Source organism: Microcebus murinus, chromosome 28, assembly GCF_040939455.1.
Source record: "Microcebus murinus isolate Inina chromosome 28, M.murinus_Inina_mat1.0, whole genome shotgun sequence".
Lineage (NCBI taxonomy): Eukaryota > Metazoa > Chordata > Mammalia > Primates > Cheirogaleidae > Microcebus > Microcebus murinus.
In genome coordinates this window covers 3524124-3550991 of record NC_134131.1, presented here as the reverse complement: position 1 = coordinate 3550991, position 26868 = coordinate 3524124, and the positions used below count along the sequence as shown (strand labels likewise).

Genomic DNA, 26868 nt, shown 5'->3' with positions numbered 1-26868 from the left:
TATGCACTGAGATGTGTCCCAAGACCGTCTTTAATGTGGGGGAGGGCGGGTGGCCCTGCCCGGCTGGATCTCAGTGATCCTGAAATGGAACCACGTGACCTGAAGGTGCATTACCTAAGAACGCATTCAGTGTGGTTTGGGTGTGAAGCGTCTAATTGTTTTCACCTTTTCAACATGGAATTAGCACTTGCGTAGATCTACTCTGAGCTTAGGAACCTGGGCAGAAGTCTTGCAATTTACTATTGCATGGGTTGGATTTCAAGGTTTCCGGGCCTGTCCCTTCTGCCAAGTGCTCACTCCGTACAAACTGAATTCCTTGGCTTCTGAGAGCCTGCTAAGGGAGTAGTAGTGTCTGCTGTGAGCAATTTTGAACTCTGGTTTGAGAAAACAGAGAGCTTATGTTACTCTACACTGCTCCCCTGGAAGGCTTGGGAGCCTGAGGTCTTGTCCGCATAGACGCTGAGTAAGGGTTTGAAGGATAGAGAGATGGAAGTGGGGTCGGGTGGGGAGATGTTTGTTGTCTACACACACAGACATACACAGCACATTTCTCCTGGTCATGGGATATATGGTAGCATTTTTTCCAGCATTCCTATTGGGAGGTTAAAGCTTTATGGTTTTTAATTGCCGTGAGCTACGTGTGAATGTTAGTTGAGACTTGAGGTTGTTTTAACAATCTGGAATATGTCATATTAGCATGGAGTTCTAAGAAAATAAAGCTGTTAGTTCATGTTATTATATCTTGGCACCCAGAAGCATTAATACTGCTGTTGAAATGCCTTTCAAAAGTAGAATATATAATGCTAAAATTTTCAATTTTAGGAAATTTTCAATTTCCTAAAATTGAAAACTTTTTTTTTTTCCAGTTGACTATTTTTAAACTGTTTCCTATATAATTTCATATGCAGAGCTTCCACGCGCAGAAGAAAAGAAATCTTAAAAGCACTATGTGATAGTAAATGTCATTTCCATCGGGGAAAAAAGCAAAATCTGTATTTTGTTTTTAAATAAAACTGACTCAGTGAAAAATTACTTAATTATTCACTTCAGTTAAGCAGTTACAAATACAGTTTCATATATTTCTCAAAATATTGAGCATTAAGAAACCCACCGGTTTGATCAGATGTATATCTTTATGCCAGAAAAATGTTTTCTGAATATATACATACAAAAATACACATACGTTATATGCATTGTGTTTAAGCACAAAAACTATGAGTGGTTATGGTTTGAGGATGAGGATAATATATAAGTTTTAACCAAAATTTGCAACTATTTTACGATCATTTTGGAATTTCTGTGGCAGACACGAGAAAACTAAAAAAGACTCATTGACCACATTGGTTCAGAAGAGTTTGAAGAGTAGAATGGTTGGGACCCTAAGAATCAATTTAGAGCCATTGGGCAAAAGGTGGCTTCTGTTGTTTCTTTGAGGTTAGATATGTATATGTCTGGAAGCCAGTCTCGCCTCTTGCTCTCTAACTCTTACAGTGTCTTTATTATTATTTTTGTTTCCGAAATAGAAAACCTTAGATAGCATTAAGGCAAAGGTTCTAGGCTGTTGTCCTTCGCTGGACTTGCTTTTGATGTCCGAGGTGGATGCCATCCATTCACTGCAGAGTGATTGAATTACATCTTTACCCGTAGGCTGAGCAGGGGGCCATACCCTGACAAATGCCGGCTGATGCACTTAAGGTATTTGTTGCAATCTTCTCAGCCATTGTGGAGCCTGCACAGATTTCCTCTGACACAGAAAACTCCTCTTGTTTAGATGCACCGTGCTCGGTTTCATTCTAAAAGGTTATGTATCTGCAGCAAGTGAGAGATATAATAGCACTTTTCATGTTTTAAGGCACATTTGAGAGTAAAGGAATCTAAAGAGACAGTCTAATTCCGGGAGACTAAGTTTGTTTGAATTTTTTTTTTTTTTTTTTAGGGTCCATATTCGTCTGTGCAAAAGTTTTGCTTAATCTACATGCTAAAATTAGAGTGTGGGATCACAAGTACCTTAATCTGGGTGTGAAAGCAAGGCTGAGTTTTCCAATTGTACATGCAAAGAGGAAGCAGCTATGAAATCGTATGCCACCACTTAATCTCTTGAATCTCTCGGTTTATATTATCTGGTAGGTTTCTAGACGTGGCTAGATTAAAAGAACATTCTAGTCAGCATATTTTAACTGAATGTAGCTAGCAAGACAAATGAGCACCTTAAGTTAAAGATAATTCTAAAGTTTTAAGCTCACAGAATTGATGATTTAAAAAAAAATCAATTATTAGTTAGCCAGCTTTGTGTACATACAGGTACTTCAAATGAATTTTATGTGGCATCACCTTCTTAATTTAAAAACCGCATGTATGATATCCAGCTTAAATAGAAAATGGTTTTTTTTTTTAAAGCTATTACTACAAATTATGTTCTCACCTGTACACTGAGCTGCCAGTTGTCTCAGGAATTCCTTGTCCCTGTCTTGGAGGAGATTCATCCCTTACTTTCTAAAGCATGTGGGAAATCTGTGGCCTTCCAAGCTCTTCTTTGATTTCTGTGTCATATTCTCTTCCCTCCCTCCGGCACGGATCTGCATCTGAACAAGGAAGGAGCCCCCCGCCACCCTGAAAAATAATCTAGCCCCACAAACTCGGCCTTGGGTTCGTTGGCAGCTTTAAGAATTCTTTCTGGAAGGATCTGGGAGTGCTCTGTGTGACATTTGGTGGGAAAAGGTAGCAGCGTGAGAGTGTTTTGCTTGTTTTTAAGGTCGAGAGATGTCTGATCATCTCGACTGGCCTGCATCTCTGGTCTCTCTCGGTGCTGTTTGGAAAACTTCTCCCCCCTACCCACCCACCCCACCCCTGCCCCGTGCATCCTGCGGCTTCTGCGAGCAGCGGCTGCAGCTCTGGGGTTTGGTGAGCGGCAATCTGTTAAGGAGATAAATAATGTGCTTGGCACGACACTCCTACTCTCCTCTTTAATTTGTCTTACACAGGGAAAATTATAATTAAATCATTCAGGGTAAACCCTTGAGTGTAGAGAAGGGAAAAAACACACTTTGGTAAAGATTGCCAATAGAAACCCACTTCCCTGTTGCACAGGGTGGAGGCATTTATCAATATTCAGCGCTGTCGCGGGAGGGGTGGCCCGTGTGATCATTTGTGAGGCGGGTGCCGGCGCTCACACCAGGGCTTGTCAAGGCCCTGTCCCTGCACGATCACGGACGTCCAGGCGTCGTTAGAATTCTGTGCTGGCGCCTCGCTTCGTGCTCTGGCCTTCTCCTGACAATTTAGTGATGTTTGTTGTGCTGATTATATATAAATGCGCTGGTGCAACAAACATAACCTGTGTTGTCGGTGCCTGAGGAAAGCGTGGCGGGGGTCAAGTTCAAGGGCTGGGGCTGGAGGAGAGCTGCCAGTGGAAGCAGGTGCATTCAGGCCTCTCTCGCTGTCTGTCATTTTATTCCACAGGAGCGGGGAGTCTTGGCTTCTTGGGCAGACAGATAGGACTCTGGCCTGGGGTACCTGTAAACCCGAAGATATCATTGTCTTGTTTCCTTAAACTTAACCTGACTGTCTCACTTTAGGAAATTCCAAGATTTGGTGTGGGTAAACAGGATCTACAGAATGCAAATGAAACATTTATTAAAACGCTAAATTTAGTAAAGCCCTTTGAGCTTCTTGGATCAAAGCAGCTATGTAAATACAAATAGCAATTACTACTTAAGTAATTGCCTGAATTAAAATTCTAAATATCACATTACGTTATGTTGCACTAGGGAAAGGGAAGAGAACTCATATTTAATCAGTTCCTTCTCCGTGCCAAGCTCTGGCTAGACTCTTGCATATGGAGTAATGTCTCATTTTGTCCGCTTGACCACGTGGGAAGCAGTAGGGAATATCATACCCATTTTACAGATGAGGAAATCGAATCATAGAAATTAAGTAGGTAACCTAGGATCACAGAACTGGTTAGTGGCATATTTAAGATCCAGGTTGAGGTCTTTTCAGTTCATAAAATAGTACTTAAAAGTTTTAATTCCGCTTAGAAATGAGTACTAAATTCGGATAAATTAAAATCAATGGCCCTAAAAGAAATTCTAAATTTAAATTCAATTCAAAAACACATTTATGAACCTACTGCGTGCAAATCACCGCATTTAAATGAAAATACCATGCTTTCCTCTTCTATGGTGGCCTTTGCACAAAGGTGGCAGGTTTACAAAATGTAAATCAGGTTTATGGTCTGGAACAACACGTAAAGAACAAAAGTGAACCCCAGCTGGATTTAAGCCCCTCTCCTTCAAAAGCATTCCCACCTTCCCTCCTGTCTTACGTATCTTGCATTTCCTCATTGAACACATCATATGGTCGTTATTCTATTTCAGCTGTCCTCTGTGATCCAAATTTGAAATTTTCTTTTTTTTTTTCCCTCATCTTTCCCAGCTTTTTGCTTTCCATTCAACCACCATTGATAGATGTTTTTTTTTTTTTTTTTTTTTTTTTTTGAGACAGAGTCTCACTTTGTCCACCGCAGCTAGAGTGCTGTGGCGTCAGCCTAGCTCACAGCAACCTCCAACTCCTGGGCTCAAGCGATCCTCCTGCCTCAGCCTCCCGAGTAGCTGGGGCTACAGGCATGCGCCACCATGCCCGGCTCATTTTTTCTATATATTTTTAGTTGGCCAATTTTTAATTTCCTTCTGTTTTTAGTAGGGACGACGGGGTATCACTGTTGCCCAGGCTGGCTTCGAACTCCTGACCTTAAGCAATCCTCCCGCCTCAGCCTCCCAGAGTGCCAGGATTACAGGCGTGACGTTGATAGATGTTTTATAACTTGAACATTTCTCAGATGCATCACTGTTCTAAATATTTGTTCCGAGGTACCCTTACGCATTCGGTGAAACAGGTGTCTTTAAACTCTGCAAAGATTGTTGTTGTGCAGCCCGTGCTTTTTTTGGGGGGCCCCTATTGTTCTCAGAAACAGGTGACCCAAACTGGACACTTTTCTCTGTGAGGTCTAACCTGCTGTCTTTCCCATCATGATGTCCCTTCTTTTTTTTTTTTTTTTTTTTTTTAATTCTAATTTATTGACATAGCCACATGTATTTCCATTGTTTGCATTTTCTGCACTCTGTAGTTGGCAGCTGCCTTCACGTAACCCCGTTAACCCCGGAAGGTTTTGCCTGGCGAGTGTACTTTTAGGCAATTTCACTTGATAGAGTCTCTATTTGATTTGTGGCCTTCTGACATATTGCCACGCAGTTGACTGTATTACAGTAACATTTGTACTTATGGGCCCTGCTATTTTCAAACGGCAGGGAACTTTGAAATGTGGGCATACGTGGTGTTTGCATTTTTTTTTTTTTTATTGAACTAAATTCTGGGTTGATGAATAAATGTTGGTGCTCTTGGTTTACTTGCTAAAATTCTAGAAGTTTGTTTTCAGAACCGTTCCAAATGTATAAGCCTCTAACTTTTGCATATTCTTCCACTGATATTTAGGGCTTATTGAGCCAGAAATTTAAACTCTAGCTCCTGTTACTCTCAATATTCTTCCTCATTGCAATTATTTTTTTGCCAAAAATCAGATAATTTGTATTTTTTTTGTGTGTGTGTGAGACAGAGTCTCACTCTGTTGCCCGGGCTAGAGTGAGTGCCGTGGCATCAGCCTAGCTCACAGCAACCTCAAACTCCTGGGCTCAAGCAATCCTCCTGCCTCAGCCTCCCGAGTAGCTGGGACTACAGGCATGCACCACCATGCCTGGCTCATTTTTTCGATATACATCTGTTGGTCAATTAATTTCTTTCTATTTATAGTAGAGACGGGGTCTCACTCTTGCTCAGGCTGGTTTTGAACTCCTGACCTCAAGCAATCCACCTGCCTCGGCCTCCCAGAGTGCTAGGATTCCAGGCGTGAGCCACCACGCCCGGCCTGTTTTGTATTTCTTTTGATTTGAGTCCCTGAGCAAACTAGTTATCCTGAATCTTTTCTTTCCCATTAGAGTATTTTGGAGACCCTGTGGTCAAATTGTCCCAAATTGTCTTCAAATTGTTACTGCTACTTCCTGCCAGTAAATATGGAGGCATTACAGTGATGTGTAACAGAGTTCAGCAAATTATGGTCAGCCAGCCAAATCTGGCACGCTGCTTATTTTTATCAATAAAGTTTTATTGGCATAAAGTCATGCACATTCATTTGCATACTATCTATAGCTACTTTCACACTACAATGGCAGCTTGAGTAGTTGTAGCAGAAACCATATGGCCCACAAGAACTAAAAATATTTACTATCTGGCCATTCATAGAAAAGGTTTGCTAATTCCTGACCTTAACCATCAGACCAGCGTTTCTCAGATTCCCTGGTGACTCTTGGGGATATTTGTTAAACACACAGTTTCCTAGGCCTTTCTCATGAAGACTTGGGTTCTCCTGGTCTGAGATGGGGCTCAGGAATGTGTATTTATTGTACATACCCTACCTAGGTTCTTGCTATCCAAAGGATGCAGACCAGCAGCTTTCTCATGACCTGGAAGCTTGGTGGAAGCTCAGAGTCTCAGGCCCTGCCCCAGACACACTGAATCAGGATCTGCATTGTCACAAGATTCTTTGGGATCCTTTGGGGCTTTGGTGCACACGTTCAAGTTTGAGAAGCAATGTAAGCAGCATGTTTAGTTGACCTGGGTTTTGACACTGTTGGAAAGAACAGATTTTTCTCCAAAAATTTGATGAACGCCCCAGACATACTCAGGTCTACAAAACTAGCAGCTTAACACTCTTACTGGAAGGAACAAACTTTATTATTTGCTGACTTGCTTCAAGATCTACCATGAGACCTTGAACTCTGAGGTTCACTTCTTGGCTCTGCTTGGCTCTGTGATCATGGGCAAGGGACATAACCTCTTGAAAGGTTCTGTTTGCCCTTTCTCTGGGTTCTTTTTTTCCTGTTCTTCACCCTCCTAGCACAGCGTGGCCATGATAAAGTAGCTAACATTTATGTAACTGTTACTTTGTGCCAGTCACAGTCCGTGGACAAAGGACTTGACATAGCACTTGGTACTGTCCTGATTTTCCCATCTAACCCTCACAGTGACCCTGTGGGGTGGGTAGACTGCCCCCTTGGTGCGGGTGGCGTAGCTTTGGCCCAGGGTGATTTTATCACTTGCACAAATCGCATAGCTGGTCAGTGACCATGCAGGGACCGAGATCACCCTGACCCTCCAAGTACCTGCGGTGACTGCCATACTCCGGCAGGTGCCAGGGGTGCCATCAGACTCACCTTGGCTCCAGCCCAGACTTCCAACTGGAATCTCCGGTGGGTAAAGCCCAGGGAGTCAAGGCCAGGCTGCAACCTCCAAGTGTTACAGCCTGGGGCCAAGCCTATCTGTTCAGCCATGATTTGGAAGAAGCCCCAAGAAACTCCCAGCTGTCTTGCCCCCCACCTCACCTTTTTCCAAGGAGGGAAGTCGGGAGGGTGGGAACAGGTGATGAGCAGTGGAGACTGCAGAGTGGGCCGGGCATACCTGGCCAGGTGTGGGGGACCAGAAAGAGCAGTGGGCGTGGCCAGCCGCAGTACAGCCTACACTGCAGGTGCTGATTTTTGCTCCACAGCCGACTGCTGGCAGCATCACCTGTCCCATGTCCATCTGCAGAGGATACAACCTGTTTAGGGCAAAAAAAAAAAAAAAAAAAATTCCTGCATATATCAGAAAAAAACGTTTTGCACCCCAAACATGCGGCTTGCTGTTTAGCAACCATCATGCTTTGAAGAGCTGTGATCTGTTTGTCTCATCGCTTAAAATCAATTGCTTTTGGGTCCTTAGAAGTAGGAGGGAAGATTCTCTTGGGCCAGTGTGGCGTGGTACTGTGTCGCTTCCTGTTATTCCTGCATGCAGGGGAGAGCAAGGGAAGAAAATCTTTAAAATGTTGGCATCTACAACAGACATTTCTGGTAAAAAAAAAATAAATAAATAAAAAAAAAAAATAAAATGTTGGCATGCCATAAGGGAAGAGTTTATGGGGTTTTTTTTTTTGACTGTTCACTTTGTGGGGTGATTAAAAGAAAAAAACACCCGAGCCATTACTAACAGCTGCTGTGCCTTACCTTTCACCATAACACGACATCATCAGACTCTATAAAACTTTTCCTATTTATTGTGTTTAAATGAATGATAAATGCTTTCCAATGAAATGACATCATTGGTCTGGAGAGTCACGTTCGTTTTATGAGCTTCTCTTAAGTTGCGTTGATTTTAATTTTTTTTTTTTTCTTGGGGTATTGCGTAATGCAAATCTCAACCACAGGCTGTCTGATGTGTGGCGTGCGGATTTCCCACCCAAAACAATGCCCGAACCCCGGTGTTTCTTTCATCGTGTAGGGCAGACGTTCTTTTCTGATGAGTTGCTGCTGCGGCTGCGGCTGCAGGTTTTCTGCTAGATGCCTCTGTTGCTGCCCAGCCACTTTGTCGGCGTTTGCACTCGGGTGGGAGGGCCTGCGTCCCCTTCTCACAGATGAGCCTCAGTTTCCCCCCTGCACTCGTCCGCCGTCAAGGGTGGGAGGGAAAGGACCTGGCAGGGGAAGAGTGAGAGCCAGCCTTTTAGGACCTCTCGTGGCTTTGTCCGTGGTACTGGGTTGTACCCTTTTGCCTGTAAATGGTTTTTTTTTTTTTGAAAGGTACCCCTCTTTGATCATTTGGATTGGAGCAACAGAGAATTTTCTCGGATGGACAGTAGAGCCATTCAAAAGTAGAAATGGAAGCCGAGGGCCTCCCGAAAGCACGTGGCTTGGGAGAGTCCCGGTGTCAGTGTATTTTTTGTATAAATGACAGCTAGGAGGCTTAAGCTCTTAAGCCAATAATGGGGCCAGATGAGGAGGTGCCTACGCTGGGGACTTAAAGGGAAGTCATGTTGCTCTTTTTATAAGGGTCACAAAGATGCTATTTTGCACTGTTGTTCTGTTCGTTCATTCATTCATTTATTTATTTTGCATTACTCTTTTGCACTGTTGTTCTCTTCATTCATTCATTTATTTTGCAGCTCTTTTGGACTGTTCTCTTCATTCATTCATTTATTTTGCACTGCTTTTGCAATATTCTGTTTGTTCATTCATTCACTCATTTATTTTGCACTGCTCTTTTGCACTGTTGTTCTGTTCATTCATTCATTCACTCACTTATTTTGCACTGTTCTGTTCGATCATTCATTCACTCATTCATTTTACACTGCTCTTTTTGCACTGTTCTGTTCGTTCATTCATTCGTTCATTTATTTTGCACTGCTATTTTGCACTGTTGTTCTGTTCATTCATTCATTCACTCATTCATTTTGCATTGCTCTTTTGCACTGTTCTGTTCGTTCATTCACTCATTCGTTTTGCACTGCTCTTTTGCACTGTGGTGGTCTGTTCATTCATTCATTTATTTTGCACTGCTCTTTTGCGCTGTTGTTCTGTTCATTCACTCATTCACTCATCCGTTTTGCACTGCTCTTTTGCACTGGCGGTAGCCGGTCGCCTGGCCCTGTGTGTGTCTCCGAGGGAGCCACCAGGCTGGGGGCTGGCTGGCCGGGGCGACCCAAATGAGCACGCTGCATATGTACAGCATTCCTGACGTTCTTTATTCCACCTCCTCCCCCTTTGTAATCAGCCCGGGCCTGAGTATATTATAAACTATATTCTCCTCATTAAAACAATAGTGGGAGCTCACAAAGGGAAATTGTTAATATGTGTTCCAGCTTGTCACTCCTGCCCGCGTGAAAGCAGAAGATAACCGTTCCTTTGGGAAACTATTTCGGGAATTGAGCAACAGATACGCTAGCCAGAGAATTCTCCCAACTGTAATTTTCCTTTCTGTGCGTACTCGAAAATAGCATCCTGCCGGGCTCCTCGGTGCCACCGTGCGCGCACGGCACGACTGCCTCGGCCCAGGTGGCGCTAATGCGGGACAATCCCCCGGGCACATGTCGCCAGGAGCTGTACAGCTTGTTCAGTGTCCCCGTCCATATGGTGGGCTGTCCCATTCACAGAGAGGCGGCGGGCTGTGCCGGGCGGGGCCGCGGTCAGTGCAGTGTGACGAGCCAGCAGCCACACAGGCCGTTGGATGTGGATCCGAGTGTGTGACACACGCCACACGCATGCACCCTCTGTCTCCAGGAGCAGAAATGCCAGGACGGCCTTGCCCCCCACCCCCACCCCCCTTTATTTCTGGAAGCACGTGGTCAACTCGGCAGGTGTATAATTCTGGCACATGGAACATGCATGGTTTATAGAAAGTCATTTGCAAGCACACACATGCGCACACACACACACCTTTCTGGGTGGCTGTTCATGGGTTAGCTCAAGGGCTGCATGCTTTTGTACTAGGATTCTTCTAGAAACTGGGGGTGAGGGAGTTCTCTCTCTCTCTCTCTCTCTCTCTGCATTTTCAATTGTGAAAACTATTTCTGTGTTGTCCAGTTTTGGATGGTCAGTCTAATATTTTGGGGTTTTAAATCCTAACAATGAGAAAAGGGGAAAGCTAGCAGCAGCCCCAGAAATTTGAGAGTAAAACACACACTCCCTGGAGGTGTAAGAAGTGCAAAGGGAGGACCGAGAAAGTACAGATTTCCCGGTGAATAAGGTGAAAAAGAAGGACATTTCCAAAGGCATTTTGGAAAACTTACCAGAAGGCAAAAAGCCTTCTCCATTTATATACCCTGGTGTTGTTCTGCTTTTGTGTAACTATTTGTGTTCTTGTTTGGCAAACAAACAGACCCATGGCAACTGTAGCTGATGATATTTATACTACCTGCAAGACTTCCTTAAACAAACAGACACACATTTATGACCTTCACATTTCATTCCTTTTATAGTCTTTAAGGAAATCAGTGTCATGGCGGGCTGATCTCTTTTTCTTTCCTTGCTTTTATTTTTTTTTTTTTTTCTTTTTGTGCATAAGGAGCTTTCGTGTGTTGGGTATTTTACATCATGGCTGTGAATGTTGAGTTTGAAGATATATTATGATGGCAGAGGGACAGAAAAACCTCAAGTGTTTGTGTCAATAATGTGGTATTTGCTTTCAAAGGGGTCGTTTTAGTTATTGGTGGAATTTCCAGGCCATACACGTCCAAAAGGCTAATATACTCCGCTGAAATTATGACCACAACCTAAGAAGCATGGCTCTGTCTCTACCTCCACGTCTGACATATCGATAGGAACATCGTGCTCCATACGAGCCCCTAAATCCAACTTACATTTTCCCGTATGAGTCATATTTATGACAAGAACAAGATGTCTCATGTTAAAGATCAGTGTGAGAAACAAATGGCAGTTTACTTTAATTAGAAAAAAAAATTGACACCAAGAGCTGGAATAATCCAGTGGCGTTTGAATAAATTAGAGGATTGTACAGACAGACGTAAAAAGAAACTCAACAAGGATAAATGGGAAGTCGTCCAGAGTTCAGTGAAAAATGTGTTCCTAAATGGGACAGAAGTCACCAGACGATACTAACAGGGCTCCATTCAGCATAACTCAGCAGACTCTAATACCCACATGCCAGGGTCGTCCAACTCTGAGCTCTGCAGTCTGTCCTCCTGGAGCTGACCAAAGGAGAGAGGCAGTAGAACAAACAGGTAATTTATATAATAAAGAGACAGTTAATTTCTGGGGGAAGAAAGGGAAAGGGACTGACTGACTGCCTGGGTAAGTTGATCTGGCCTCAGTCACCCTAGAGCAGACAGTGGAGAAGAAAGCAAAGAGCCCTCCAGGCTAAAGGCTCAGCAGAAGCCAGGGCCCTCTGCAGAGGCAAAAGTAGCATTTGCTTGGCCGCTATGTCCTGGCCCACCCCTCGGTGAGTGTGGGGGTGCTGCGTGTGGACCCCAAAGCTGGACTGCTGAATGCCCCCCTACATTAAATCATGAGGATTAAATGAGTTAGTACATAGTAGGTTCTCAGTAAACAGTAGCTATGATCGTTAGTCATTATTCAACATATTTATTCAAACCACATTTATTGAGCATTTATTATATACTAATGCTACAGGTTCTGCGAATGAAGCAGTGACTACAATAGAGCTCTTCCAAGCTGATCAGAGTCTGATCAGAGAGACAAACACGGAAGCAGACACCTGCAACTCAGGATAGTTGCAGTGATAGGAGCATCTATAAAATGTGATACAGTGTATGATTTATTAAACATAAAAAATGAGCACTAGTGGAATATCATAGTGTATCATGTGAGCTTTTTTTTTTTTTTTAAAACACAATGAGCTCCATGAAGGAAGGTCTAATTTCTCTTGTCAATTCCTGTATGGCTGTCATGGAGCCCAGCCAGCCTGGCACATACTGTAGGTGATAAATTTCATGGCAGAGACTAGATGAAACGTTCAGAAGAAAGTGAACCAACGAGATGTCGGAAGTGAGGGACCCACTAAGAGTAGTTTACGGTTGCCACCCTTTGGCCCATCGTGTGATAAGGGAACCTTTGTCCATCCCTGTAGTGCTCCAAAATAGGGAGAAAATTTAGGTTTCTTCTAAGAGTGGGTCTCAATCTTTAGCTTGCATGAGAATGACTTAGAGGGATGGCTAAAATACAGGTTGCTGGGCACCCACCCCTCCTTTAGTATTTCAGATTCAGTAAGTCAGGGTGGGGCCAAAGGATTTGCAACTTTAACAAGTTCCCAGGGACCAGACTGTACTTTGAGAACCTCTGCCTTAGATAATGTCCCAGCTGCTATCCTTGTGATGTGGCATTCTTCTAAAGTTCAAAGTGACAGAGAGATGTGATCTGGATTACTAATTTATAGGAAAATCTGGGTTTCAGTGCCAGTATTCATCATTTCAAAGAGCAAAATTCTAAAGACTATGGCCCAATATAAACTACTTTTATGGAACAGAATTTCTTTTGAAAATTTTTCAAGGTCGGCCTTTAAATCATTTGTAAATCTCTGGTTTTGTCTTTCTGGATTTTTTTTTTCTTTCTTTTTTTGTGTTCTCTGTTCTCGTGTTCTTCCTTTCAGCATCTGAGCTCATTCTGATACTTTAGTGCCCAGATGAAATATTACAGCACTGTATGTTCCAGCCATCTGTTCAGTTATTGCTCTCTCGCTCCTCACCTGGAGAATTGTGCAGAGAGAGCTCTTTCAAAACATGAGAACGGCCGGGCGCGGTGGCTCACGCCTGTCATCCTAGCTCTCTGGGAGGCCGAGGCGGGAGGATTGCTCGAGGTCAGGAGTTCGAAACCAGCCTGAGCAAGAGCGAGACCCCGTCTCTACTATAAATAGAAAGAAATTAATTGGCCAACTAAAAACATATAGAAAAAATTAGCCGGGCATGGTGGCACATGCCTGTAGTCTCAGCTACTCGGGAGGCTGAGGCAGGAGGATCGCTTGAGCCCAGGAGTTTGAGGTTGCTGTGAGCTAGGCTGACGCCATGGCACTCACTGTAGCCTGGGCAACAGAGTGAGACTCTGTCTCAAAAAAAAAAAAACAACAACAAAAAGATGAGAACGTATTCACAGTCACAGTTAATGACAGTGGCCTCCAAACTTACTTGCTTATTCACTCCGTCAGTATAAAAATTTTCAATATGTGCCCCATCAGTTGTATGTATTAATCAGTTATATACATATTCTAATATGTTACCTATGTTATACAAATTAGAAGCCCAGAAGGGTGATCAGTGTGTATACGTATACACACATGAGTTTATACATTAAGAAGTTCTAGTATTAATGCATACATATAGGCATTTTAATAATTATCACCCACTCATGGATCATAGATGTCCCAATTTGAAGATTCTGTTCTAGCAACCGAATATGATGCTTACCACAAAGTAGGTGTTTAATAAAACCTGTTGAACTAAAGGTAGAGTTTAATCCAGCGAATGTTAATGAAATGTCTTATACTACAGAGAAATAAAAGGGATTACACAAAGTAGGGAGTTTTCTAAGGAAACATAAAAGCAAGCAAGTGCTGAATGGTCTTGAGCCAATTTTTTTTTTTTTTCGAGACAAGGTCTTGCTCTGTTGCCCTGGCTGGAGTGCAAGTGAGTCATCATAGCTCACTGAAGCCTCAAACTAGGCTCGAGCCATCCTCCCACCTCAGCCTCCCAAGTAGCTGAGATTACAGGTATATGTCACCATGCCAGCTATTTTATTTTATTATTATTATTATTATTATTATTTTTTACTTTTTATAGAGACAGGGACTTGCTACATTGCCCAGGCTGGTCTCAAAGTCCTGGCCTCAAGTCCTCCTCTAGCCTCAGCCTCCCTGAGCGCCGGTATTAACAGGTGTGAGCCACCACGCCCAGTCCCATTTTGTGTCTTTAGCTTACTCATCCTTTCATCTGCTGTCTTATCTGGCCCTGGTATGTGATTCTTCTGCTTCTGGAGTCTGATGCAACTCTTGGAAGTCTTGGGCTAATAACTTCCATAGAGTACCGGGGAGGGAAATGAAATAAAAAAGAATTAGTGCTGGAACTTTGTTTATGCTCTTCAGTATTTTGGGTATTGCTGGTTCCTCTAACATACGGACGAGGTTCCGCGTAGACCTTGTGACTCACAAGTGCAAACACTTGCGCTGACATCACGAGAACGCCTGCCCAGCGGTGTTAATAACTTTTGGATTAGTGGTCCCTATGTCTGTATTGACACAGTTGCTCATGCCACTCTTTGGAAAGCATTCTGTTTTCTTAGCCAGATCCCAGTGTTAATGCTGCCAGCGGTAAACTCTCAGTTACAAACTCAGAATAGCCCTCTTGGTGTCAGGAAGAAAAGCCGGACCTCTGTCTCTTCTTGTTCGTCCCCTTTGTTCAGTCCTTCACTCGTCGCCTTGCAAATACAGGCATTCCGCCTCCGTCGTCACCTGTGCTGTGTTTGTGATTGCATTGCAGGTACTGCAGCTCTGATTCTCTCTCTGCTTCATTGTCCTGCAGAGCGGTATACCCCTGGCGTCTGGGGGTCAGGGTGGCATGCTTTGCCCGCTGTAGATGCGAAGGGAGAGGATGCATGTTGGTGATGTGGTCAATGGTGAAAGTAAACTGCCCAGCTTGTTACATGTCGTCGTGGCACCTGGCTGCAGGTTCTCATTGGTGAAGCAGCCGTTTACTAATCATATGTGTTTATTCTACACCTAAGACTCCCCTAGATCCTCAGCGATACGTTCTAGCCCTAATACCTTCAGGCATGCCATGCTGTGCCATTGGAGCCTTTTGTGGACCTTTGTCCCTAAATCCAGATTAACCCCCAGGCTCTTCCTTCCTCAGTAAAAATTCAAGTTACCTTGTGTCAGTTTGGGAAGGTAATCTGGCTGTAGGCTGGATACCTTTGAGGACCACTTCCTGATCTTTGGGTCTTCCAGACTTCAGTCATTTGAGTATGTGCCCCGTTATTATCATGGGGTTTGCCCTATATGCTTATATGGTTCTTCATATTATTTTCTTAAGTCATTTTTTTTTTAAATTTAAATGAGTCTCACTCTAAGAAATGATACCTTTGAAATCAGATGTTGGAGATGCTAGATGTATTTTTGTGTGATGCAAATTAAAATAATCTGCAGCTCTTCGCCAATGTGCGTTCTTGTTCCACCCAACCTTGTGTGGAACAACCTTGAATGCGTGTGTACCTCACGATGGGATGTTTTCATAGGGTTTTCTCATTTTGCAGAAGAGGGAGAGACCGTCACTGAATATGGTGCTCTGCCCAAAAGGGTCCAAATCCTGCCTTCGCGGTATACCCTGGTTTTCCTAGAAAAATCTGAAACTATCACTTACCTTCCTAGAAAGTTGATTCGTGACTGTTTTGCACGTGCATTCTCTACTTCCCGAAGCAGGGATATGAACCAGGCTTAGAGGGCACTTAAAGCAGACCTAGAGTTTGGGGACTGTGAAGTTTTGGGGTGCAGTCAAACCCATTGATTTGACAGTTTACCCCGAGATATTTTTGATCGATATGATACCTGGCAAACGTTGATCACGGACCACTCAACAGATCTATGCTAATGTTAAATTGGTGTGTGTTAAATAGAAACAGAAAACGACCTTGTCCCTGTGTTTACTTCCTTTAGCCTTACTTTTTTTTTGTTGTGTTTAAAACAAGCACAGCCTTGAATAATTCTTAAATAACTTTTCTTATTTAAATTATTCTTAAATAATTCTTATTTAAATTATTCTTAAATAATTCTTAAATAACTTATATACTTCTTAAATAACTTTGGGCCAGCAAGCATTTTTATGAGTTTGCAGCTCTTACTTGATGAGGTTGCCCGATGTCATCCCTTTCCATATTTATCTGTCTCCACCTTGCTTTTCAACTCATAATGTGTAGAGAGGGCACCTCATGGGTGTTGTCCAAAGCACCATCATTTTTAGGCCAGATGCAGAACAGGAAACTCCCAAGATCCTTCGTACTCAGATTGTGGTCCGTTGCCTGGCAACGCTGCATCGCCCAGGAGCTTGTTAGGCATGCAGGCGTGGACCCCACCGCAGAACTACTGAATCAGATTTGTATCCATACAGTTTGAGAAGCACAACTCTGGGAACTGCAGTGGGAAAGGAAAGTTCTATGTCTTTACTGCCAGACACAATTCCTACAATCTCTCAGGCCCAGTCAACATTCTTTGAGCCATTCTCCTGCCATTCTCAATTTTTGGTATATCTGCATACACCTATTCCTATTAATGTTTTTCTTTCCTTTCCTTTTTTTTTTTTTTTTTTTGAGAGAAAGGCTCACTCTGTTGCCAGGCAGGAGTGCAGTGGTACGGCTCAATCATAGTTCACTGTAACCTTGAATTTCTGGGCCCAAATAATCCTCCTGCCTCAGCCCCGAGTAGCTGAGTTGCTGAGGCCTGTGCCACCACACCCAGCTAATTTATTTACTTTTTTTTTTTTTTTTTTGTAGAGACCAGGGTCTCACTATGTTGCCCAGGCTGGTCTTGAACTCCTGGCCTCAAGCGATCCTCCCTCCTGGGCCTCCCAAAGTGCTGGGATTACCATTGTGAGCCACTGTGTCTTTTCTTAAAATTGACTAACTCAGATAGGTTTCATAAAAAGTTACTGATATATTATGATTTTGATGTACTCGTCAAAAATTTTCCAGTACACACGAACATGCATCCATAACTATAAAAGGGGGAGGGTATTTGTTTGCTGCTCAGACTCACCCAAGTCGACACTAGGGACTCATAGCCCTGAGGACCACTACCGAAAGGTGGCCTTGTATTTCTTCCAGGACAGTTTTCAGCTTAAGAAAGAAAAAGGAAATAAATAATAAATAAGTAAATGAAACCCTGGACATAAAATGGCTTGCTTGTGTTTCAGATGTAAAGTTAGTTAAAGGTAGTCCCCCCCCTCCTTGGGGCACAATATTGAGAGCAGATAATAACAATAATCTCCGTCATTGTTTAAAAGCACAAATCTGGCACTTAATAGACTAATTCACAGTCACTCCAATTGCAAGTTTTTACTCATGAATATCATATCACAAGGGAATGTGAAATCCTCTAATTAAACATGATTTGGAAAGCAGCAGAAAATTGAGATGATGAGTGTTCGGTGGGGGGAGAGTCAAGGATTCCCTGCGTGAGACAGAGAGGGGGACAGAATGTGTGTGTGTGTGTGTTGCAGTTGGTGAGGACTCCATCTTTTGTCACTCTAGGGTAGGCCCTTTGCTAGGCTTTCATAAAACACCCCTCTCGTTGGGACATTATAGGATCCATTGCCTACTCGCTTTTGGAAAACCGATCAATAAACACGTAGGGTGGTGTTTTTCTGCAGCGAGTGAGAAGCGAAAATTAAGGCAATATGCTAGAAATGCGGTGTCTTAAGTTGTCTCCCAGCTCCTGGGTGTGAGATGAGAAGCCCATCTGCTTCTGGAAGTGTTTTCAGTGACAGTTAAAGGAGAAAGGTCATTCTTACAAAGCTGCCGGGAAAACCGCATGCAGTGATTCGTTTGCGTCGTGGTTTCTCTGTTCCCACGTCTCATCTCCTCTTCCTCGGGCGGGTGTGAGACCTTTTCCCCCCTGAAGTTACAGGACAGAACATGAAGAAACTTGACCTGTCATTTTATTTTCTGCAAGAGCCAGTGGTTGGACTTCCAGCTGGATTTTGAGGAGATAGATAACACAATAGTATTGAAAAACTCCAGAATAAACTCTAAAATGGAAAATTGTGCTAAGTATTTAAAGATTCATCTTTTTTGCTACTGTGAAGCTACATTGTTCTTCTTACAAAAGGTCGCTGTGATCAAGCTTCAAGGCCAGCGCTCCTAGTTTGGTATCATTTTGCGTGACTGAGCCTGTTTTCATTCCAGTTGACTTGTATATTTCACAGATACCTGCCATCAGTCCGTTTTTGAAAATATAGTAATTTTGAATCTGAAATCTGATTATATCTTCAGATATGACCTCATCAGCATTAGAATAGTCTCAATTCAAATGCATATCCCCGTCTTCAAACCTGAGAACTTCGTGATACGGTTCTCTCAGTCTCATTGAAAGTAGGACATGGTATCAAGGAGCAGGCAGGGAAATGCAGCAACAACTAAAAAGTGAAGAGAGAGGAAAGAGAAAGTGGGATCGTTTTTCTGTACGTTGTCATTAAAGAATTAAGCGAGTCCATGAAAAAGGCTTTAAAATGGTAGTGGTCATTGTTACAATCACAGTGTCGTGTAAGACACTCTTTAATAGCCCTAAAACCGTGTATCCAGAGAATGTCTTTCTGGAAACCCCAGGCATGCGATTAGGCGGAATGTTTTGGCCAGCCCTGGGCAGTCTCTTACCATCCCTACAAAATCGCAAGGTCTGATGGATCAGAGGAGGATGGGTTCTGTGGCTGGCAGTGTCATTAGGTGGACTTGAAGAAGCACGTGCATGTGGACAGAGGGCCAAAGAATTGGAAAGATAATAAACCAGACAGGGTGACACCTGGGCAGTAGGGAGCCAAAGAGGTAGTTTGTCCACAAAAGGGTCATTGTCATTGGCATCCTGGGTGTCTATCTTGGGGTCAAGAGTTCCATAAACGTTGGCTGGAGGGATGGAAGACCTACGTGGTGGGAAGGAAGCAGGTAGCCAGTAGGGAAGGGCAGTTGGCAGAAAAGCTTTTACGTCCAAGGACGTGGGAAAGGGAATTGGTCACGCTTCTCAGTTGCAGGGGGTGGGGCGTGGGTTGGAAGAGAATGGCAACCCGGCCTCCTGCTCCATGGCACGAGGAGGGCCCCGTTATTCCTTCTAGAAGGCATAGACCACGCCATGTTCACGCCTTTAACCAACATTCATTAAGCACCTTCTCCTTGTCAGTAGCAAGACGTGCCACCAGTGCCTACTCCCTGTCCCATCTGCACAGCCTGGGCGCAAGTTTGGTGGAGGTTTTACTACGGGGAGGAGCCCTTGTGTGATTCTTGCAGTTTTCACTGGAGAGAAGTGGAGCAGGCCGGTGGAACACTTGCTGTACTCCTGGTCATGAGCACGGCTCTAACGACAAGTGAGGCCTTCGTTCACTGAGCTTCCCAGCCCCTTCCTCTGCAGAAATAGTGCTGGCACTCAATAAAAGGAGCAGTTTTGCTCCATGTACCTGTTAAGCAGAGAGATCCACATGGCACATTCTGGAAAGATTTTTCAGCAAAGGAGCCACAGGATCTGGGAAACAAAGTTGCCCTGTGGGCACTTATTCCTCAAAAAGTTCAACTGCGAGGGTTTCATCTTTATTAAAAATTTATCTCTAGGCCGGGCGCGGTGGCTCACGCCTGTAAATACTAGCACTCTGGGAGGCCGAGGAGGGAGGATCGCTCAAGGTCAGGAGTTCGAGACCAGCCTGAGCAAGAGCGAGACCCCGTCTCTACTAAAAATAGAAAGAAATTAATTGGCCAACTAAAAAGTAGCCGGGCATGGTGGCACATGCCTGTAGTCCCAGCTACTCGGGAGGCTGAGGCAGGAGGATCTCTTGAGCCCAGGAGTTGGAGGTTGCTGTGAGCTAGGCTGATGCCATGGCACTCTAGCCCAGGCAACAGAGTGATACTCTGTCTCAAAAAAAAAAAAAAAAATTATCTCTGCTGTTCCCACCCATCAAACCTCAATAGTTATAGTCAAATGTAATTTCAAAAGTTATTTTATAACTTAACTATAAATTCTATTGAGAATGCAAGCAGTATGTTGGGGAAAAAGAAATCTGGGGAAAGTAAAATAAATAAAATACTCCTTGCATTTATGTTCAGTTGATTTTCAACAGAAGTGCTAAATAATTCGTTATGGTTAGAACAGTCTTTTCATCAAGTGGTGCCGAGACAACATTCAAAAAAGTAAAATTGAAGCCCTAACTCATATCACATACAAAAGTTAAAATGGACCATAGAGCTAGATCTAAGAGCTAATACTACAAAACTCTTAGAAGAAAATATATAGGAATAAGTCTTTTGTTACCTTGGATTAGACGGTAGTTTCTCAGATGTGACACCAAAAGCATATTCGAAACCAAAGAAAAAATAGATAAATTTGGCTTCATCAAAATCAAGAACTTCTGTGCTTCAGAGTACATCATCAGCAAAGTGAAAAGACAACCCACAAAATGGGTGTAAATATTTGCAGATAGACAATCTAATTTAAAAAGGGCAAAGGATTCGACTAGCCATTTATCTAAAGAAGATATACAAATGGCAACAAGTATATGAAAATATGTTCAACGTCGTTAATCATTAGAAAAATGCAAAGCATTTAAATGAAAAGCATTATAAAGTCTTGCTTCCCAAGCATATTGGATGGCTACAATAAAGACATATAACAACAAGTGTTGACAAGGATGTGGACAAATTGGGACCCTCAAACAATGCTGGTGAGAATATAAAATGGTGCCGCCACTTTCAAAAATTGTCTTAAAATGTTAGCCATAGAGTTACCATACAGCAGTTCTCCTCCTGGATATATACACCCCCGAAATTGAAAACATACTCAAACAACAAGTACATGAGCCTGCGTGTTCATAGCACCACTATTTACAATAGCCAAAACGTGGAAATAGCCCAAATGTTCATCAACAGATGAATGGATAAACAAAATGCGCTATTTATGTACAGTGGAATACCATTCAGCCACAAAAAGGGATGAAGTACTCATAAATGCTACGATGTGAGTGAATGAACCTCTAAAACATCATGCCAGGTAAAAGAAGCCAGACACAAAAGAACGCATATTGTGTGATTCCAGGTATATGAAATGTATAGGATAGGCAAATCTCTGGAGACAGATTAGTGATTGGCAGGGGAAATAACTGCTAATGGGTATAGGATTTCCTGGGTGGGGGGTGATAAAAAAGTTCTTAAGTTACTGTCCATTCATAAATCAACCCAACATTTATGGAGTCCATGCTCTGGGTGAGGTATTGAATATGCAAGGATGAATAAGTGAACTCAGCTTCTGGGAATTCAACCTGAAAGTTTATAGTGGGGGGAAAAAAAAATTTTATTAAATAATTAACCCTAAATTTTTAGAAGTCTAATTTTGGAGCAAACATGTTTAAATTATACTGTGGTGATTATCATACAATTCTGAATATATACAAAACCATTGAATTATATACTTTAAACGAGTGAATTGTACAACATAAAATGACCATACGACCAACTCAATGAATTTTGTGTTATTAGAGAACCAACATAGTCTTCTATACTTTAATTTATTAAATAACATGCCACTGAAATAAAATACAGTTTATAATTTTGGCATTTTTTGGGGGGGAAGAGGGAGAAGAAGGGATAAAACCCTAAGGAGCACAGATGTAGTTTTTTGCTACAGATCAATCAGAAATTTAGAGAGCAAAACAACAGAGGCAAATTTGGAAAGGGGGAAACAAGCAAATTAGGGGGCCATGTAGAAGACAGACATGAGAACTTGGGTGACTGCACAGGAGAAGCTGAGAATGAGCCTTCAGGTGAGAGGCAAATTGGCATTTAAGTGGGCAGGAAATGTCTTGGCATATAGTGAGGTTCATCTCCTTCAAAAATTCCTCTCCTCTTAGTTACCACTGGGGAAATTAGCTTATAGGACTAATGTAGTGTAAGGATCTCTGAGCACTACAGGCTGCAAACTTGAGAAATTGTCCTTATTTAGCAGGGGAATGTAATAATTCTTGTTTCAAGTTTTGGTTATATAGTGAACTTGGGAATGTAATAGTGAAGTCACCATGAGGAACTATAACCATTATATAAAATTTTCACAAAGGCCACGGTCATTGTTGAAGTGAAGACTCTGGCTGGTATACTTTGATGTAGAAAGGATAAATAGAACAAAAATACCCTATATAAATGTCATTGACAATGACACCATTATACTATACTGAATATATACTGTATTTGGTATCTTGTAATTTCATGAAATATTGCATATTTATATGTAATTATCCTTTTCGTGGGAAGTTCTTTCTAATCTGAAATGCTTTCACTATTTTTGTGTTAAAATTATATTTAATTTTTACATACCAAGGATTATCAAGAGAAATTTAAATCAACTGGCTTTTCTCAAATGCATACTAGCTGTGTTCGGAATAAAATTAAATAATGAAAATTGTCACAGTGATATTTTCTTATATGGCTTTGCATCATTTTGGTCATTACCTACAAGAATTTTTTTTAAGAAGGCAAACACTGATTGAGTGTATATCTGTACCGAAATTAAATGTCTGTTCATTCATAAATTAACCTAACATTTATTGATCCCATGCTCTGTGCAAGGGACTGCATATGCAGAGATTAATAAATGATCTGCATCCCCAGGAATATTCAACCTGGGAGTTTATAGTTAAAAAAAAAAAACCAAAAAACATTATTAAACAATTGACCCTACATTTTTAGAAGTTTAATTTTGGGGCAAATATGTTTAAATCCCTTAAAACCTAAATGCGTCTTTATTCGTTACTGACCTTGGCAGTTTTTCGGAAGTCTTAAACTTTACACATTGGTGAGTTACCCTGGCACAGTTTACTTAAATGATTGGGTTCACAGCTTATCTTACCATCAGATGCTCAGATCAGCATTTTCCCACCATCTTTCATCCTGTACATGTAGCTCTAAATTAATTCAAGTTAAAAAAAAAAAAATTACTTATTTTTTTATTTCCCTTTTTGGCCCTTGCAGCGTGACCCAAAAGGCAGGAAGAGTAGATGAACGCTTGTTCCACTTTTTTGATGAAACAGAAAAGCTCCCATTCAGAGAGAGGTGCAGCTGGTGTTGTCTTGTGGTGCTTCATGCACAATGACTGAAAGGCCAAAAGCGAGGCTCAGCCGCACGTGCAGTGGTATTGACAGTGCCACTGTCAGGGCACACAGCAATCGAGTCATGCATAGCATTTGATTTTTTGCTACTACACACACACACACACACACATATACACACTATGGGAGGGGCAAAAAAAATTTTACAATTGCACAGCAAACAGTTCCTACAATGCACAAAATAAAAACTTCAAAAGATACAAAATGTGATACAGTAAAAACTCAATTTCCCTGCCACCTGGGACTCCCAGTCCCCAGAGGCGACAATTGTTACAGTTTGTTATGTATCTTTCCGGAGAGATTCTGTTAGGGTACCACCGCCAGCCTATTCTTTTTCCTCCCAAAGCCAAGGGCTTTGAAATAGACGATTGTGTATTTTAAAGTATCCAGCAGTACATTAAATATGAAAAGCAAGTGTGACAATAGTCTGTGTAGTATGTTTCCATTTTTGAAAATAATAATGCATGAGAAGAGAAACGCAGAGCAATGATGTACCAGAATGTTAACAGTTATGTGTAGGGTGGGGTTGCAGTGGAGGGCCAGATGTACTTTATTCGGAAGCTAAACTCAGTATTATATGAACTTTTAAAAATAGGAGCAATATAATCTTTTTCACAGTAACGATTTTTTTTTTTTTTTTTTTTTAGCTAAGAGGCAGATTTCCAAGACGTATTCTGTGTGTGTAAATTTGTACTTGTGTGTGAGGAGTTCTTGTTCCTTTAGACTTCAGCTCTGTGACTGGTTGTCCTTCTAAGGCTATAGTGAGTTGGCCTCTGTCCTTACTTTGAAGTCATGATAACAAGTTTGAGCTAAAAATAAATTCTTACAGGAGAGTAGGTTTTATTCAGCCTTTGGATCCTTCACAAATAAGTTAACCAAAACACTTATTTGTGGAGAGGGGATGGCAAACATCATGTTAAATCATGTACGTTTTATTTCTAAGTCATAAATCCCTCTAGTCAATGCATAATATTGTTTTCTTTCATGTTATTTCAGAGCACCTTTGCCTTAACCTGAGAAACACAGTGGAATAACCATTTGCAGTTGTTAACTAGTGGTATTGAATTTTTGTATCCTAACTAGTTCAGGCTCCTGATTGCTAAATTGAAGAATCACACAAAATATGTATAAAGGCCGAGAATGTGCTTGGCGTGTAGCATTTTTCAAGAGCAACTTGATAGAATATTCATAGTGAATTTTAAATCTAGTACTCATTAATTAATTGAATGATTCCATTTCTCTGAATGTGTCTTCTGCTGGAAATCAGTCGTTATATACTGGGATGTTTAGCCTAATAATTTTATTTCTAATACTATTTGCCAATATAAGAAACATGAAGGGAATTTTAATGTCTAAAATAGAGGAAGGGTTACATAAATTTTGGCACATAACTAGCCCATCAGTAAATAAGGTTCTTGAAGATGAATTGATAACATGAGAAATAATTTATAATATTATGTTAAATGCAAAAAAGAATGATATAAATATCCGTGCCTTAATTTTTCAAAAGAGTATGTGTGTATATGTAAATGCATCTGAGGGCAATTTTTTTTTTCTTTTCAGTATTTTCCAATTTTTAAAAAACAAATATCTGTTAACTCTTTTGAAGTTATGAGACTATTTTAAATAATCTTAATAAAATTGCTGAAGACAGTAATTATTAAGGTTGGGGTGTATTTTCTCATTTCAAGCTATTGATGAAAAGTTTTCTTTTTAAATGATTTTTTTTTCCATCTGAGAATGCTAGTACTGGAAGGATTCTTTCATATCTAATATTGTTAGCAACTTAAATTTTTGCATCATAATCTATTTTATTCATTAACAAATCTGAAGATGAACATGAATAGGTAGTAGTTCTTTCCTTGGGTCCAATGGAATTTTACCCTTAACTTCTTAGAGAATATGCCTTTATTGTTCATCTTTATAAATTTCACTCCGGTTACTTTAGTCCCCTTGTTTGTTTTATTCTTTTCTTGCATGAGGAACACCTGTCAGTATTTTTACAAATTGCTTTTCTGGTGTTTGTTTGCTTGCTTGCTTGTTTGTTTTGGTTCACAGAACTGTTTTCTATCTTAGAGTGAAATAGCCTGTCACTATTTTTCAAATTATATTAGATTTCCAGCAAAATCATTCAGAAGCCGTTAGGGAGCCCTTAATGATCTTTGATAAGGTATGGTTTTATGTGTATGTGTGTTTACTTTTGATGCTCCTTAGTTTAAGTGCTCATAATAATGCTCACTGTGAATTGTGTTGCAAGTCAGGGACAGGTGGCATTTGTGTGCATATTCTTTAAGAATGTGAACCGATAAAATGTGTGAATACACGTCCTGATGGCACTATAAAATACAGGCCGCGTGTGCGTGCGTGTGTGTGTGTGTGTGTGTGTGTGTGAGTGAGCATAATTCACTGTACTTGAAGTTCAAAGTCAGGCGGGGGCAGCCGGCTAAGTTGCAAAACAGCCCTTCCTGTGAAGGGACTGTGCCCGAGTACAGTCCAGAACTCTCTTGTGTTAGTTTTACGTTTCTATCCGATGGAGTTTAAGGTTATGGAAACAACTGTGAAAATAGTTTGTCCAAAAGAAGTCTGGATATGAAGAAATATAATAGAGAAAATATTTGAGAAGATGGTTCGTGAGCCAGTGCAACAGATACTCTTCCTCAGGCACCACATGGTGTGGATCAAAAGCGCCCCAATGACTGGCATCCCTGTGGCCAGATCATTACCTATTGATTGAAACCCCACTGGAAGATTAACCCCTTCGTGTCCATGCCAAGTTTTCTCTCGATCTTTGTTTCAGTAATTTTAGAAATAGAATCTCCCACTATTAGCTTTTTTTTTTTCTATATAAAAAAAAAAAAGGCTCAGCATCTCTACTTGGATATATATTTCTTTCTAAATTATTTTATTCTGAATTATTTAACCCTTTGCACTCGGATGCCGAGTGTGACTCGACACGGTTAGCAGAAATTCTCGAGATTAAAATGACTCTTGGAGTGTATCGATAATTTGAAATATAAAATAATCCAAATAAGTTTGTATGAAAAGGAACCCCAGTTTTTTATTCTACTACCGCACTTTGTAAAATCTGGGGTATTTAAAAAATTAAATCCCCAGGAGAATAAAGGAATCGAGAAAAAAAGCAAGCGAGTGCAAAGGGTTAATTGCACTATTTGCTGGATAAAATTAACTTACGGGGGAAAAAAATTATACAGTTATATGAAAGTTTCTGGGGGAAGGAAAGAGGAAAAAAATGTATAATGTTCTGGGTAGAAAACATAGCCAGGGAATCTCAAAATCAAGTACAGATTTTATAATTTTCATTATGTAGATTAAATAAATTCTAGCTTTTTAAAGACTTCCTTTCACAGTCAGAGTTGAGCTTTTGCCTCTGACAAAAGCCTGTCAAACACTTTTCATACTTAGACGTACGTTCCTAACATTTGACTAGACACATTTAGGTACAATGCAACTCTTGCTTTTTTAACAAACAATTGCAGAAATAATTAGTGGATTCCATGGGAAAAGAAAAATCACAGATTTGTCATGTCCGCATTTGGCCATGTGGGCTCCAAGAGCCTTTTATATCCTCGCCTGGTGGAATGGTGCTTGGCAGCAAACTCACTCTCTTATCTTCTGTGTTTTCCTTTCAG

General features: G+C 41.4%; 1 protein-coding gene and 1 long non-coding RNA gene across 16 annotated transcripts in view; both read left to right on the top strand.

The window, feature by feature from the left end:
* Positions 1 to 26868, top strand: part of FOXP1 (forkhead box P1) — a 706173-nt gene that overhangs the window by 625166 nt on the left and 54139 nt on the right. The gene's annotated exons all lie outside the window — the stretch shown is intronic.
* LOC142865019 (uncharacterized) lies at positions 6 to 26867 on the top strand. The gene is made up of 2 exons (XR_012915317.1): positions 6 to 1227; positions 19882 to 26867. It is a non-coding gene; the product is annotated as an uncharacterized LOC142865019 (long non-coding RNA).